Genomic DNA, 18,235 nt, shown 5'->3' on the forward strand with positions numbered 1-18,235 from the left:
GGCCTTGAGAAATTTTTGTCGCCATAGGATCCAGAGAAGACTTTGATCAGACAAGTCAGAATGAAGCCCATGGCTTCAGTGCTTCATATATCTAAGTGGATCACTGAATTCTTTGAACATAATAGAGGAAGCGCGGCAGTTGGCATAGTATGGGATGCCTTTAAGGCAGAAGCACGCGGTGAAACATGTAGCTATAGTGCCTTCAAGAGGAAAACAGAAAGATTGCGATATAAGGAGAGAGAGGAAAAAGTACTGGAGGCAGAAGAACAACTTAATAAATGTGTAATAAGGGGAGAGCCGACTGAACAATTTGTAACAGATCTATTGAAGGTGAAAAGTGAAGCAGAGGAAGAACTTGCTAATAAAGCCGCAAAGTAATATACAATCAGAAGGGAGCGATGTTATGAGTTCAGTGAGAAAGTAGGGCGAGTACTTGCTATACGAACCAGGCAGATAGCGGCGGTAGGGACGATTAAGGAAATAAAGGATGAAAAGGGACAATTACAGTCAGACCCAGAAGGAATTCGGGAGGTATTTAGGAAGTTTTATCAGTCTTTATATGATGAGAACAATCCCAGCAGTATTGAAAGAATAAATGAATATCTCCAGAATATTGAGGTTAAAACTATCTCTTCTGAAGATGCAGATGAATTAGAGACTGTGCTGGATGATATTGAGATTAAAGAAGCGATGACTGCTCTACCTTCGGGGAAGGCTGCTGGACCTGATCAGCTGCCGATTGAGTTTTATAAAACTTTCTGGGGATGTTTAGGTAATAATCTAACTCAAACATTACAAGCTGCACAAAGTGGGGTGTCCGTTCCCAAATCCTGGAGTGGGGCAGATATAGTGCTAATTTTAAAAAAAGAGAAATCTCCGAGTGAACCAGGGTCGTACCGCCCAATAACATTGATGAACAATGACACCAAAATTTATTCAAAGGCACTGGCTGCAAGATTTGCAAGAATTATAAGTACTCTGGTTAGTGATAACCAACATGGTTTTATCCCTGGCAGAGGGACAACTCACCATATCAGAAAGGTGATAACTTTATTTGATGTGGCGGAGGTGGCAGGAGACCCGATGGCAGTTATGCTCTTGGATGCGGAAAAGGCATTCGATCGGGTCTCCTGGCACTATCTGTGGCAAACCCTAGTTAGAGTTGGGATTAGGGGAGGGTACCTGAAAGCAATTCAGACTCTACATAAGGACCCAGTTGCGGCATTAAGGATAAACGGGGGCATAACAGGTCAATTTAAAATTAAGAGAGGAACTCGCCAGGGTTGTCCATTCTCTCCCCTGTTATTCGCCATGTATATGGATCCTTTAATACGTAAGATAGAATCAGCACCAGAGATTACCCCATTCAATACAGCTCTTGGGCCATGCAAGATATTAGCCTATGCTGATGATGTTGCGGTGATAACATCTTGCCCTACGGAAGCAACTACGTTTGTAGAGGCTGAGGCCTTAAGATTTGGTCAAGTCTCAGGGTACTCATTAAACGCGTCAAAAACTCAGATTATTAAAAACTCACTGACACCTTGTGATGATAGAAGAGTAGTGCCGGCAGGGAAATATTTGGGAATTAATATTATGTCTAATTTAGATAGTTTGGTGGATAATAATATTGCCCCAGTAATTGAAAAAGCAAGAAAAGATCTGGATCGTTACGAGAACCTACATCTGTCATTAGTTGGGCGAGTCAATATTATTAAAATGCTGATTTTACCTAAACTACTGTATCTCTTTAGGGCAATACCACTTCTAATTGAAAATAAGTGGTTTAAAACTTGCGAAAGTATGGTGAATCGGTTCATTTGGGCTAGAGGTAAAACCCGGAGGGCATTGAGGTATATGTCCCTTCCCAGGGAGAAAGGGGGGTGGTCACTGCCGGACCTAAAGGTATATTATTGGGCTGCAGCAATGCAAGGAATGGTGGGATTAATTGGAGGGGCTGAGAAGGATGGATGGGATAAGACAGGCTCGCTTGCTATATATGGTTTAGCTTTGGGTACAAATGCTGAAAATATTTTTTTGAGGTTTACCGATGGAAGTTACTTCAAAAGAACACGTTTTAAGATAATTATGGCGGCCTACAATATATGGAAAGGGTTTTCCAAAAAGATTGGAATAGGGAAATATAGCGCATACACTAGATTCAAAAATAATCCTTCATTACCTAGGGCAGTGTTCTCAGGAATGGCATATCAAGAATGGGAGAGCCGAGGTATAGGTATGATTGGTGATATGTTGGATGATAATGGTATGTTACAATTTACAGATCTGAAAAATAAGTATATGTTAAACACAAATCATTTCTTTAAATACCTTCAAATAAGGAGTTGTATACTAAACAAAAAAGGGGGAACTCTAGGTTTTGGGAGAAGTATAATGATGGATCTTATACAAGAAGGTAATGATTGTACTATAAAAAGATTTTATTTAGAAATGACAAAGTTAAAAAAGGACGATCTTGAGAAATGGATAGTTAAATGGTCATCAGATTTAGATATAGCTAGAGAAAGAGATATTTTCTCTGAATCACTTGAGATGGGATGTAAACTATTATGCTCAGCGTCCCTTCAGGCCCAGCACTATAAGAGTTTGTATCATTTGTATTATACGCCATGGAAAATTGCTCAATGGGGGGCCGTGTCGGGCACCTCGTGTTTTAGATGTGGCAGTATGGAGGCTAATCTGTTACATATTTTTTCTATCTGTCCACATTTAGATAAGATAAAACATGATATTGGGAATTTTCTCCGGAGTGCCTTAGACATAACAATAGAGCTGGATTCAGCAACCATTTTGTTGGGAGTCTCCCCCAACGGGCAACTAAATTGTAAATATTTTTTGTTTGTAGCAATGGCGATTTTTAGATTGCTTGTGGCCTCAACTTGGTTAGATCCAAATCCCCCCACGTATCATCAATGGCTTGGAAAAACTCTGTCAATACAAAAATTGGAAACAGCTATTTACTCTAGGAAAGGGAGAAAGGGCAAAAAGCTGGGTATGCAAATCTGGGGCCCTCTGATTCAGTGGAAGTTGGGAACTGAATAAGGTAATGTGAAGAATATCTGTATTTTTGAAAGTTAACATATACGATTTTGTATGTGTATATAATTTGATAGGATCTGTATGTAGTATGTAAATTGTAATATCTTTTCCCTTTTCTATTGAGTATGTGGCAGCCTTATGAATTTTATTGTGCCTTGTCCATGTAATGGGGGAGGGGGGGAAAAAAAAATGAGGGGAAAAAATTTATCAATAAAAACATTTAAAAAAAAACCAGAATGAAGCCCATGGCTTTATTAGAACACTACAAGACAAAGAGTTTCAGTTATTACTGTTTTTATTTCATGAAATAATGTGTGATGTTGATGCGTTACACGATCAGTTACAACAAAAAGACATAGATACTGTCTCTGTGGAAGCCTCTACATCTACATTTCTACAAAAGATAAAGAAAGTGAGAGATGGGGTTGACGATTTAGAGAGCAAACTGCTGGAGCATTCTATTTTTGCAAACCGCAGGCAAAACATCACCTCTCTGGTTCGAATTGGAAAGGAGATACGTGACATTGTACCTGTGCAGGCACAAGAACGTTTTTCATTCACAAAACATTTGGTGAGGGCCACTTTATTGCAAAGTAAAGAGTTTGCACAATATGATGAATCCTTCCCTGAGCGTGTTCTAAATCAGGCTGTGGAAGCATATCTTATACTCAAAAAAGAGCAGCTGAGAACTGAGTTAACTACTCTACGGAATGCCTGTATACCGGAAGGGGTACAAAAGCGGGTGGTGATGGACGGAGCATCTGAATCAATCAAACACTCACACCCAGTCAAAAGATCTGGGTATAATCCATCACCGTTCTTTAGCCCACTCTGCCACCCCAGTTCAGGCATGGCTATATGCAAATCAGTCTGACCCTGTGCCTCATGGGAACAGTCCAGCCCGAACTGCCAAGCCAAGTCTTCCCTGGTCCGGAAACAAGCTTCAGAGGACCAGTTTCTGGCATTCCAGCCGTCTTCAGCCCGGCTTGCTTGAATCCAGTGGCAAAGTGAGCAAGGGACTCACGTCTGAGCATACCCTGCCACACTTATGGCGGCCAAAAGCGGTACAAAAGGTTGTGGTGATAGACGGAGCATCTAAATCAATCAAACACTCACACCCAGTCAAAATATCTGGGTATAATCCATCACCGTTCTTTAGCCCACTCTGCCACCCCAGTTCAGACATGGCTATATGCAAATCAGTCTGACCCTGTGCCTCATGGGAACAGTCCAGCCCGAACTGCCAAGCCATGTCTTCCCTGGTCCGGAAACAAGCTTCTGGGACCGGTTTCTGGCATTCCAGCCGTCTTCAGCCCGGCTTGCTTGAATCCAGTGGCAAAGTGAGCAAGGGACTCACGTCTGAGCATACCCTGCCACACTTATAGTGGCCAAAAGCGGTACAAAAGGGCTGAAGACGGCTGGAATGCCAGAAACCGGTCCTCGGAAGCTTGTTTCTGGTCCAGGGAAGACATGGCTTGGCAGTTCGGCTGGACTGTTCCCATGAGGCACAGGGTCAGACTGATTTGCATATAGCCATGTCTGAACTGGGGTGGAAGAGTGGGCTAAAGAACGGTGATGGATTAAACCCAGATCTTTTGACTGGGTGTGAGTGTTTGATTGATTCAGATGCTCCGTCCATCACCACCCCCTTTTGTACCGCTTTTGGCCGCCGTAAGTGTGGCAGGGTATGCTCAAACGTGAGTCCCTTGCTCACTTTGTTACTGGATTCAAGCAAGCCGGGCTGAAGACAACTGGAATGCCAGAAACCGGTCCTCGGAAGCTTTTTTCCGGTCCTGGGAAGACATGGCTTGGCAGTTCGGGATGGACTGTTCCCATGAGGCACAGGGTCAGACTGATTTGCATATAGCTATGTCTGAACTGGGGTGGCAGAGTGGGCTAAAGAACGGTGATGGATTTAAACCCAGATCTTTTGACTGGGTTTGAGTGTTTGATTGATTCAGATGCTCCGTCCATCACCAACCCCTTTTGTACCGCTTTTGGCCGCCATAAGTGTGGCAGGGTATGCTCAGATGTGAGTCCCTTGCTCACTTTGTCACTGGATTCAAGCAAGCCGGGCTGAAGACGGCTGGAATGCCAGAAACCGGTCCTGGGAAGCTTTTTTCTGGTCCAGGGAAGACATGGCTTGGCAGTTCGGGCTGGACTGTTCCCATGAGGCACAGGGTCAGACTGATTTGTATATAGCCATGTCTGAACTGGGGTGGCAGAGTGGGCTAAAGAACCGTGATGGATTAAACCCAGATCTTTTGACTGGGTGTGAGTGTTTGATTGATTCAGATGCTCCGTCCATCACCACCCCCTTTTGTACCGCTTTTAGCCGCCATAAGTGTGGCAGGGTATGCTCAGACGTGAGTCCCTTGCTCACTTTGTCACTGGATTCAAGCAAGCCGGGCTGAAGACGGCTGGAATGCCAGAAACCGGTCCTCGGAAGCTTGTTTCTGGTCCAGGGAATACATGGCTTGGCAGTTGGGGCTGGACTGTTCCCATGAGGCACAGGGTCAGACTGATTTGCATATAGCCATGTCTGAACTGGGGTGGCAGAGTGGGCAAAAGAACGGTGATGGATTCAACCCAGATCTTTTGACTGGGTGTGAGTTTTGATTGATTCAGATGCTCCGTCCATCTCCACCCCCTTTTGTACCGCTTTTGGCCGCCATAAGTGTGGCAGGGTATGCTCAGACGTGAGTCCCTTGCTCACTTTGTCACTGGATTCAAGCAAGCCGGGCTGAAGACGGCTGGAATGCCAAAAACCGGTCCTCGGAAGCTTGTTTCCAGTCCAGGGAAGACATGGCTTGGCAGTTCAGGCTGGACTGTTCCCATGAGGCACAGGGTCAGACTTATTTGCATATAGCCATGTCTGAACTGGGGTGGCAGAGTGGGCTAAAGAACGGTGATGGATTAAACCCAGATCTTTTGACTGGGTGTGAGTTTTTGATTGATTCAGATGCTCCGTCCATCACCATCCCCTTTTGTACTGTATACCGGAAGGCCACAAGCGCCTTGACTTTGCTGAGTTTAATTCATAAACTTCATATGGAAAACTCACTTACAGAGACAGTGACTTTACTAAAAATTGTGATTACGACTCCAATGACAACAGTAGAAGCTGAACGATGTTTTTCAGCCTTGAAGCGCATAAAGACATTCCTCAGGAACACCATGCGAGAGGAAAGACTTAATGCTTTAGCGATGCTCTCTGTAGAGAGCAAGCTAGTTCAAAAAATACCGGACTTCAACATGAAAGTAATTGATAAGTTTGCTACACTGAAAGACAGACGTGCTGATTTCATTTACAAAAAGTGAATGCTGCTACTTATTTGATGATTAAAGAAATACTGATTGAGGTAAGAAATGCATTGTTATCTCTGTTTTTAAAAGTTTTGTAGTGCTTGTTCTATTTGGAGACTACACAGATTTTACTGATCAAATGGCATATTAAGTAAAATTTTTGTTTCACCTTAACACTATCATCTGGGTCAAGAATTTTACCTGTGTAGGTGGACAGGGGAGGAGTCAAGATGGCGGGCTGACTCCGCCGAGTGAAGGACGCTACATGGTGCTGCTCTGCCAGAGAATCGCTTAATGTAGCGATACGGACAAACATTTTTCTCATACCCAATTGGCAATTTATTTAAGTCAGCTAAGTTGAGCAGTGATTCGCAGCGAATAAACCCTAACTGCACTTACGAGCTTAAACATTAGTTGCAGTTTAGATAGTTGGTACTATCTCTCTGGGTCCCGATCCCGTTCCTGTTAGAGGGTACGACCGCCCGTCAGATCGTTGAATTCTAAACGGCCTCAATGCTACGGGCTCTGCTACAACTCTGCAGCGGGAATCTGCCTCGCTCTTGGCTCTACGCGGCGGTTCGCCCTGCTTGCACGCCAGGAGGGAAAGCCAGCTGGCCGTGTTCACCGCAGCTGGTCGCTCACCTGAATCGGCACTCAACCTTTCCGTGAACACAGAGGACGCTGCAGAGAATAGTGAAGGAGTCAACGGAAAAGCCGATGTCCGCACGGCAGACAAGGACCACACGGAGCAGAAAGACCGCCCTGGCAGGAAGACAACCAAACGCAGGTACAATGGCGACAGCGGTGGCTGGGGTGGCGGCAATGGGGTTATCCGGCAGTAGCAAGGAACCCCAACTTGCACAAGACACTAGCGGTATTGCTAACAGTGGGGGAACGAAAGAGAAAAGCACCAAACCGGTTGATTTAACGGATGAAAACACATGCTGGGAGGGGGAAAATGCTCCTTCTATCATGGGGAGGGACTGTACAGAGCTTAAACCTGTTTCAGAACGATTGACTGAACCTAAAACTAAAAAGAAAACGAATAATAAGGATGAAGAGAACATTCTATCTGCAAAGAACTCAACATTGGCAGAAAAATCTAATGAGAAAATTGATACATCTGGGACTAAGATTAAGAACTGTGATATGCAAAGTTTGGACAAAGCGCCCCACGCAAACATTGATTCCTGCTCAGATTTGTTAAATATAGCTCTGGAAACTCAGCTAGTGAGCAGAGAAATTACACCCAGTGATGGCAATTTGACTACGCGAATCACAGTAGAAACAGAGGGATCGCAATGTGTGGCTCAAAACCACAATAAAAAAGTGGATGAGCCTACTACTACTAGTACCAATCCCCGATCACATACTGATCAAAACGAAATAAGAAAGAAGGAAAGTGGTGGTGGTTTAACGCATGAATTTATGGCTGCAGCTGATGAAGACTCTAATTTAGAGTACGAGGAGCTGACAGGCGATGAGGGAGGTGATGAAGCACATAAAACTCTACTTAATAAGAAAATTGTTTCAAGGAAAATCAAGATGAAAGTTAAAACCAAGCAAAAAAATATATTACTAAAGACAGTTAATAAGGAACCTCTTGGAAATAAAAAAAGCCGCCTGATTGATGATAGCCCTCTGAGAAGATGGATGGAGGCAAAGGGAGGTGTTAAGAACATGGCTCTAAGATTATCAGGCGCCAGCCCCGATGAGGGGCCCAGCACTCATGGGGCTAACAAAACTAACCCTATAGATTCTACTGGTGACCCTAATCTGGATGGCATACCTATAAATCAAGAGACTTCTCAACACGTGGTCTTGACTGATACTGAGTCGGCGACAGGGGCTTCCCCAATAAACATAATTACCTCTCCCATTCATATTTACAATACCTCTTCTATTCCGGCTACGTACAATAAAGAGGCGAATGAATTTGAAGACCAGGGTCTTGAATTCACTACCCTCAACTCTGACCAGCTGAAAGAAAGTTCTGAATCTATAATATCAAGCTTGAGACAAACCCAGATACTGCTACCAGGTACTCCTACTGAAAATACAGGCAATAGTCCTGAACAAAATGATATAGAGCTGAGGCCAAATGACTCTGTTACTAAAAGTCAAGACACTTCAACAGGTCCCGGGTTGCTATCTGGAGTAAGACTTCCACAAATGGTCTCACAGGATTCCTCTAATTTTCCTAACTCCTCTAATTTTCCAGACCCAACAAAGATATTTATGGAATCAATTATGCAGACTCTCCTAGAGCAAAGAGCGGAGATCCAACAGCAATATTTGCAACTAAGAGAAGACAATACTAAGATGCAAGAAACTATGAGAGTCATTTGCCAAGGCCTGGGAGGAGTGACAAAGGAGATCGAAGACATAAAACAACGTATTGTTGAAGTGGAAGGAGACGCAAATAAGATCTCAGTAACAGTTAAACAGAATACATCAAGAGTCTCTAAGCTAGAAGATAAAGTGGAGGATTTGGAAAATCGTGTTTGAAGACAAAACCTCAGATTATTTGGTATACCAGAAGGAATGGAGGGGTCCGATCCGAGGGCATTTATGGTGAAACTTCTTCAGAGAGCCTTCACGGATCTTGCTGATTGGGACTGGGATTATCAGCTACAGAGAGTTCACAGATTGCCTTTGATTCAAAGAAACACTAACAGCAAATTTCCTCGACCATTCTTGATTTATTTTGGTAACTTCCTTTTGCGGCAAGCTGTATCACTGAAAGCAAGGCCTAATAATCCCGTGACTGTGGACAACTTAACTTTTTTTGTGAAATCTGATCTAAGTAAGGGCACAATGGACAAACGTTGGGAGCTTAGGAAGATGATAGATGTTTTCAAAAATTTAGGATGTATGGCATATCTTCAAGAGCCTGCTCGCCTTAAGGTCATACGAAACGGCCATGTGGTTTTCTTTACTGATCTTGAAGCCGCGGAGCAAGCTCTGGAAAAGTTCTCTAGGGAAAATGAAAGGGATAAACAGAACGAAAAAGAAAAAGAATAAGAAGATATATGTGAGGAAAAAAAACTGGAATATACTAATGGCAGTATTTAGATTTTGTTTTTCTGAGTTCCTTATTTGTGAATCTTATCTTTTTGGTGCGATATGTACTAATTCTTTGTCACCAATGTTTTTTGTAGATGGGTTCAAAGGGTTCTATATTTTAGGTATGAGTTAACAATGAGTAATTTAAGTTGTGGCATGAGCAGACTATCATGTTAGCATCTTCACTCTGCTGCCACCTCAGCGGCAGCTCAAGATAGAGGGGTGCTCCCCCCTAAGGGACGGGAGGGTGCGAGGGCTAGGTTGGGGTCCTTGCCGGGGAGGGTTCGACCCTTCGGGTCGGGGGTGGGGAATAAATGTGGGGAAAAAATGGATTGCAGGATTCGACTGTTTTTTAAAGTTTAGTAGAAAAAACTTAATCAATACGAAAAGGGCAAAGATAGTGGGGAGAAATATGCATTGGAAGACCATCACGATATTAATGTGTCTAAACTAAGAATACTAAGTTGGAATGTTGATGGCTTAAATAGTAAAAACAAAAGGAATTTAGTACAGGAAGAGATTAAAATGTATAATCCGAATATAGTTTTGCTCTCAGAGACACATGTTAAATATCAAGATCGCAAGTTGCTTTCACAATTGAGCTATGATTTGGTGGTATGCTCTACTTTAAATGAGACTATTAGGGGGGTAGCTATTCTAAAACAAAGAGGTGCTCGACTCGAAACAATCGAAACCTCTTCAGATGCCCGGGGTAGGTGGGCAATTGCGCAGATGCAATGTGATAATGTTAAAATAGTATTATGCGTAGTATATGGACCAAATATTGATGACCCCAGAGTTTTTGAAGAGTTAAGTTTAGAGCTATTGGAATGGGAAGGAGAAACTATTATAGCAGGGGATTTTAATTGCACTATTGATTATAAAGTAGACTCCACCGGGCAAAGTAAACATAAAAGAATGTATAAAGTTAGAACAGCAATCTTAGAATTAGTAAGATTGAACAATGTTAGAGATGTATGGCGATCAAAATACCCTTTGCAGGCAGGCTTCACTTATTATTCTGTACCACACAGATCCTGCTCAAGAATCGATATGATTTGGGCTTCAGAACAAATTATAGACAACTGTGTGATTGACATCTGCCCTAAAGTCACCTCTGACCACAATCCCTTGCTACTTGAAGTCACATTTAAAGATCAAATAAAAGAACCACGAAAATTCACCTTCCCGAGACATTTACTTGTAGATACAAGATTTACTACCCTACTCAAACAACATATACAGGAGTTTATCTCAATCAATATCAACTCGGCTAATATAAACGTGGTGTGGGATACATGTAAGTGCAGCATTAGAGGATTTGCCCAACAATATATACTTAGGCAAAATGCTGAGAGTCGCTATAATAATAAACAAATAATTGCCAATATACGGAATATGGAAATATGCCTTGCAGAGGCATCACGCCATTCAAAAAACAATATTGAAGGGATTAGGCTAAAGTTGGCGGAACTACAAGCAGGATTAAAAAAAACTTTGAGAGAAAGATACATCTCCAAATTACAAAAGTATAAATTTGATCAATATGAAGGTGGCGATCGTATTGGGAAATTACTGGCCTTTAAAACCGCGGATAGGAAAGCTAAAACAAAAATTAAAGAAATAGTAGGAGTAGATTCAAATACTTACGATCGAACGGATCAAATACTAAACCAGTTTGTTAAATTCTATCAACAACTTTATACACCAGAGGCTTCACCAGCTAAAGTAGATATAATACAATATCTAGACAAATATTTAACTCCATCTCAAGCACTCAATACAGAAACACTTCAACAATTCAACTCAGAAATAACACTAGATGAAATAAAACGAGCCATAGATAACCTACCCTTAGGGAAGGCGGTTGGAGAGGACTGTCTACCAGTGGAACTCTATAAACTCTGCGCCCAAGAATTATTGCCCCTATTAGAGAAAGTGATAAATTCAATTAGTGTCTCCAAACAAGCACCTCCATCATGGAAAATAGCGAAAATTATTATTTTTTTTAAAAAAGGGAAACCGGAAAACGAATGTGGGTCATACCGACCGATTTCTTTACTTAACTCTGATGTTAAAATTTTTGCTAAAATTCTTGCAAATCGGCTAGCCCCTATCATGCCATATATTGTTAATCTCCAACAGCACGGTTTTGTAATGGGAAGGGATACTACCACGCACGTTAATACGTCAATAACCGCCTTTGATGTAGCTGAAGCCGCACACACCCCGCTCGGTATAATTATGTTAGATGCGGAAAAGACATTTGACCGAGTGGGGTGGGAATATCTGTGGGAAGTACTAAGGAAATTGGGACTCTCCGGGTCTTATTTGGATTGGGTAAAGTCTCTTTATGACGAACCCTTGGCTTTGATAAGCTATGGAGATAAAAACTCAGCTAACTTCAAAATAGCAAGAGGCACAAGACAAGGTTGCCCCCTTTCCCCATTACTTTTTGCTCTTTCTTTAGAACCTTTTTTAAATGCACTAAATGATCAAGCTAATATTATTCCAGTGAATCATGGGGGCATAGCTCTTAAATTAACTGCTTTCGCTGATGACATAGCAATATATACAACCGATATCAATAAAGCTATGCCAGAAATTATCAATGAAGCACAAAAATATGGCATATTCTCGGGTTATAAATTGAATGTGAGTAAAACCCAAATTATAGTTAATTATACTCCGGATATTCACATTTATGATACTTGCAGAGAAGCCACCTATTTAGGTATCAAATTAATGGCCAAAGTAGGGAAAATTTTGGAAACGAATTACGAGACATTTTTAAAAGAAACCACCATAACTCTCAAAAAGTGGCATAAAATCCCTCTTAGTTTATTAGGCCGACTTAATTTGATTAAGATGAAAATACTACCTAAATTACTCTATTTTTTCAGAGCCATACCATTACAACCGAATCAACTCTTTTTTAAAAAGCTAGACGGTATATGTAGCAGCTTTATTTGGGGATACAAAAAGGCACGCAGGGCTATTAAACTTTTGACATTGCCAATATCTAAAGGGGGACTTGCTTTTCCGGATTTTAATTTATACTTTTTGGCTACCTTTTTTCTTCGAATAAGGAGCTTACTAAAAAATGAGCCTTTCCTATTTTTTCATCAGTATATGCTGGGTGCTGATTCTAACCAATTCCTGCTTCGCACACACGACCCAAACTATTTCAAGCGGGTTAAATTCAAGACTGCTAAACATGCCATAAAAATCTGGAATAAAATCATGCACATTAATAAGAGTTCATTTTATAATACCGAACTTAGACTATGGAACAATCCGGGTCTTCCGGGTATCTTTTCGGATGGGACAGGGAATCGTTGGACTAGTTGCGATATTAACACATTAGGAGATATATTTGGAAGTAATGGCATGCTAGATTTTGAAACTTTGAAAACAATAAATGGTTTGACGAATGATATGCACTTCAAATATCGTCAGTTGAGAGACTTTTTTTATAACAAAATGAAAATAACGGCAGTTACTCAGTCTGATATTTTGGAGTGCATATACTCCAATAAAATCAAATCACTCATAAAGTTGGGATACCAACTTTTAATTAAAGACAAATGCGAAAACACTACCAAAATGGCAACTAAGTGGTCTCGCCGACTAAACCTTGACATAAACTCAAGGCAGATTGGAAATGCTCTAATGCACTTAAGTGATGTTGTGCACTCTTCTAACCTAAGAATGCAACTATATAGGACTATCACCGAGCTATATTACACACCACAGAGAATTTCCTCATGGACGCAAGGGAATCTACTATCTGATAAATCGAAATGTGCGAAGTGTAACACATATGCTGCTGGCATAGAACATATGCTTTTTTCCTATCCTGCATTCTCTAGTTATTGGAATGGACTTACAGACCATCTCCAAGCTAATCAGATAAAGATACCTGAACTCTCCCCACAGCTGGTCTTTTTAGACATTTATGAGACCAATTGTCCCAACCAGGACCTTATAACAATTCTGCTAGCTTGCGCAAGATTAACCATAGCAAGAGCATGGATCTCTAAGGATACTCCAACTGTAGCTGAGTGGTTAGCATTGGTTACCGAAATTAGAATCATGGAACTCACACTTGCCAAATATAGAGGACCAAAAGCCCTAGCTAGAAAGGAAAAGATTTGGAAACAATTTTTGAAGTATAAGAAATGGGGATTGTTAAAGGCTTATTTTTGTGCTAAGTAATATCTTTTTTAAATGTTTTCCTGAATTATTCTTTTCTCTTTTTTTTTATTAATTCATCTCTCTTCTCTACGTCCCTTATTTTCTTTCTTAGTCTATTCTTTCTTTTTTTTTCTTTAAATTCTCACTATCCTATCTTTAAAATTATAATTATTGAAAATATATGTTTTTCAAGTTTATTGGAAATTGCACTTATGTATCATTTTTGGTTTTTGTCGTTTCCTGCAATAATAAAAATACTTAAAATAAAAAAATAAAAAAAACACTATCATCTGTCTGTGTGGAAAGACATGCGTGATAGTCGCATGCATTCTAATGGTAAAGGTAAGGTGTGGTTCCCAATGCTTTGTGAAGGCTGTTTCCCAACTGCTGTGCAACTTCTTCTACTCTTAGAGCTGAGATTTCCATGAAAGTCTTCTATTCTGAATTCAGCACCTGAGTATAATAGGAAGGAATGTTTGAAGCTCTGTGGTTATACTGAATAAGCAGCTACCTATGTTATGCCATCTATTAATGTAATAACTGCACTTTCACAATTGCTTTATTAACCTTCCTGCTTTCTCAAATTTGCTTGAAAATGCACGATTTGTTTTCTTTTTTTTCAAAATTTTCTTGGAGGTGGTAACCCCCCTAAACCCCCATTTTGGGGTTCGGGCTCGCTCGCTACGGTGCTGTATGCAAATCACTTGGCGCCCCACCGCTTTCAAATGTCACCCACCGTCCCTGTATGTATGTATATATATATATATATACACACATACATATATATAAATGCATATGCATATATATGCATATATATGTGTATATGTGTGCGTGTAGAGAGAGGTAGAGAGGTAGGGGTAGAGAGGTAGAGTTAGAGAGGTAGAGGTAGACGGGTAGAGACTAGTAGAGAGAGGTAGAGAGGTAGAGAGTAGAGAGTGAGTAATAGAGAGTAGAGAGTGAGTAGTGGAGACTAGTAGAGAGCAGTAGAGAGAGTAGCAGAGAGTGAGTAGTAGAGAGTAGTAGAGAGTAGTAGAGAGTGAGTAGTAGAGAGTGCATAGTAGAGAGGAGTAGAGAGTAAGTAGTAGAGTGAGTAGTAGAGAGCAGTAGAGAGTGAGTAGTAGAGAGTAGTAAAGAGTGAGTAGTAGAGAGTAGTAGAGAGTGAGTAGTAGAGAGTGAGTAGCAGAGAGAAAGAATAGTGGAGAGTAGTAGAGAGTGAGTAGTAGAGTGAGTAGTACAGAGAGTAGTACAGAGTGAGTAGTAGAGAGTAGTAGAGAGTGAGTAGTAGAGTGAGTAGCAGAGAGCAGTAGAGAGTGAGTAGTAGAGAGTAGTAAAGAGTGAGTAGTAGAGAGTAGTAGAGAGTGAGTAGTAGAGAGTGAGTAGTAGAGAGTGAGTAGTAGAGAGTGAGTAGCAGAGAGAAAGAATAGTGGAGAGTAGTAGAGAGTGAGTAGTAGAGTGAGTAGTAGAGAGAGTAGTACAGAGTGAGTAGTAGAGAGTAGTAGAGAGAGAGTAGTAGAGAGTGAGTAGTAGAGAGCAGTAGAGAGTGAGTAGTAGAGTGAGTAGTAGAGAGTGAGTAGTAGAGAGTAGTAGAGAGAGAGTAGTAGAGAGTGAGTAGTAGAGAGTAGTAGAGAGTGAGAAGTAGAGAGTGAGTAGTAGAGAGTAGTAGAGAGTGAGTAGTAAAGAGTGAGTAGTAGAGAGAGAGTAGTAGAGAGTAGAGAGTAGTAGAGAGTGAGTAGTAGAGAGTAGTAGATAGTGAGTAGTAGGGAGTGAGTAGTAGAGAGAGTAGTAGAGAGTACTAGAGTAGTAGAGAATTAGTTGTAGAGAGTGAGTATTAGAGAGTAGTGGAGTAGTAGAGAGTGAGTAGTGGAGAATATTCCAAAGTTTGGCACAGCACCATTTGCACAACAAGTCCAATCAGATCATATCACTTAGAGTCCTTATTGAAGCGCTGAATCTTGGTGTATATTCAAATTCTTTTATTTTCCTTAAGTTTATGTACCACAGCCAGCCGACGCGTTTCGTTCTGTACAACAGAACTTCTTCAGGGCGTTCTTATTTACTTCAAGTTATGTCGGTATCCTGTTGTCATATAACTAGTTATTTCTTCCAAATGTTAGACGAGACGTAAGTACATTCTTATTCAAAGTGACTAGGTATCAATTTTACCCACACAATTTGGGCAGCCTTGAGTAATTTATAGCATCCTCAAAGTCAGTCTTTCAAAAATTCCAAAGTATAGTACATGATAATCCAAATCAAATGTTTCTCAAGAAAAGTCATTTCAATTGTTCGGAATATCGGCGTTTGGGCAGATATGACCCACATACATGGTTTATGACTTTTTTTTTTTTCACAACCAATTTTATTGAGCAAATGAGCAATAAAAAACGTGGCATCCCCAAGACCGAAGATCACCACGACAATATCAATACAGTAAATCACATAGGCAGCAAATGTTTAAGCAGGTCTTAAGAATAGGCTCAGTATGAAAAAAACCCCCACTAACCCACCCTACCCCTCAACCCCGACCCCCCAACCCCAAAACTCCCCCCCACCCCCCCAACCACACGTGTACATATAGCAATAGAAAAAAACTGTGTAGGTGCAGCGCAACCGGAGCGTTACCGCTTCGGGCCAACAATGTCACTGCCTTCAAATGTCCTCCTCTCGCTCCGCTGGGGGATCCACGGACAGACCCCGGTAGTCGGCCCACCGCTTCCAAATCTTGTAGTGTTTGCGCGGGCAGCCCCTCGCCTCAAAGATCGGCCTTTCCAGGCCCATGAAATAATCCAGCCTAGCTTTCCACGCAGACAGGGGGGGGCCCTCACCGCTTTCCACGCCCGGGCCAGGTCCCGCTTGGCAACAACAAGCCCCAAAAGCAACAAATGGCGCTTATATATGTTTCCCCCAATTCCATCCATGATGTGCAACAATCCCAGCCGATGTGTACGGGGAAGGTCCCAGCCCAGGACCTCGGACAGACAACTCCACACACCCCTCCAGAACCCAGACAACCGACCACACGACCACACAGTATGTATCAGAGACCCAGGCACCGCCCCACAGCGCAAGCTTTCCGGGGATGCAATCAACCCAGCTCTCCACAGCCGTTCATGAGTATAATAGGCTCGATGCAAGTATTTAAATTGGATGAGTCGGAGCCGGACAGCGATGGCGGTTCCACGTGGGGATTCTAGCGCCTCCCTCCAATCGTCCTCATCGAGAGGGCCAATGTCCACCTCCCACGCCGCCCGAAGAGAGTGTAGGGTAGAGGAGCAATGAATGACCAACGTCTGATATATCCGAGAAACCTTTCTGTCCCCCAGATCCCCCATAAACACTTTTGCCTCAACCGGGCTGAACTCCGGTAGGGAGTCTAGGCCGGCGATGCTCGGGGTGAGGGCATGGCGCAGCTGCAAGTAACGGAAGAACTGGGACTGAGGCATTTGGAACTCTGTACGGAGTTCCTCAAATGATTTAAGGGTGGCGCCGGACATGACCTGGCCCAGTAGCGCAATACCTATGGCTTCCCAGCCCTCAAAGCCGGTCAGGGCCGCCAGCTCCGGAGCAAACCATTGTGCCAAAGCGGCGTCTCGGCCGTTAACTTGCCCCACCAGCCCATGCGGCGTAGGGCCTGCCTCCACACAGCAAAGACCACTCTGGTAACCGACGGCAATATGCGGCGCAGGCGAGCCGAATATAGTATGGTGTGGAGTGTGTGATCGCCCATGAGCAACCATTCCAAGGCATACGCCGGATCCCCCCTATCACTGTACCACCATTCATTAAGAAAAAGCAGTTGGGAAGCCTGGTAGTAGGAGAGGAGGTCCGAGGTGGCCAGGCCACCACAATACGTAGACAAGAAACAGGTCTTCAACGCCACCCTGGCCGCACCGCCAGCCCATAGGAATCGACCCAGCACAGAGTTAACTTGATGAAACCACTGTGGGCCGATAGGGTACGGGAAATTCTGAAGTTGATACAGGAGACGCGGAAGCGCCACCATTTTGAAGATGGCCGATCTTCCAAAGATGGTACGCGGCATCCTGGACCAAGTCTTAACATCAGCCTGGACCCGCTCCCACACTGGCAGGACGCCACGAGCCCAAGCCACGACGCGTGACTCTGATAGGAAGACGCCTAGATACTTCAGACCATCCGTCGCCACCCGCAGTCCCTCAGCCCAGGGGTCAGTCACAACTCCGCCGCCCAGCACCCACAGGGTCGATTTATGAAGGTTGAGTCAAAGACCAGAGATCTCGCCAAAGACGCGCATGACCTCCAGAACCCGGGGACCCGAGCGTTGTAAGTCGGTGAGAAAGAAGAGGACATCGTCCGCATATAGTGCAATCCTATCCACCAGGTCGTCGTTCCAGACAAATCCGCGCAGCTGAGCATCCGCCCGCACCCGGGACGCCAGGGGCTCCATAGCAAGGGCGAACAGGTACGGGGACAGAGGGCAACCCTGCCGGGTGCCCCGACCACTGCGAAAACGCCCGGATGTGGCCCCGGCCACTCGGACCGAGGCCGTGACGTTAGTGTAGAGCAAGCGTAGGTACGACAAGAACACCGGACCCAGGTTAAGGCGGGTCAACAGGGTAAACAGGTA

Source organism: Lissotriton vulgaris, unplaced genomic scaffold, assembly GCF_964263255.1.
Source record: "Lissotriton vulgaris unplaced genomic scaffold, aLisVul1.2 SCAFFOLD_779, whole genome shotgun sequence".
Classification (NCBI taxonomy): Eukaryota; Metazoa; Chordata; class Amphibia; order Caudata; family Salamandridae; genus Lissotriton; species Lissotriton vulgaris.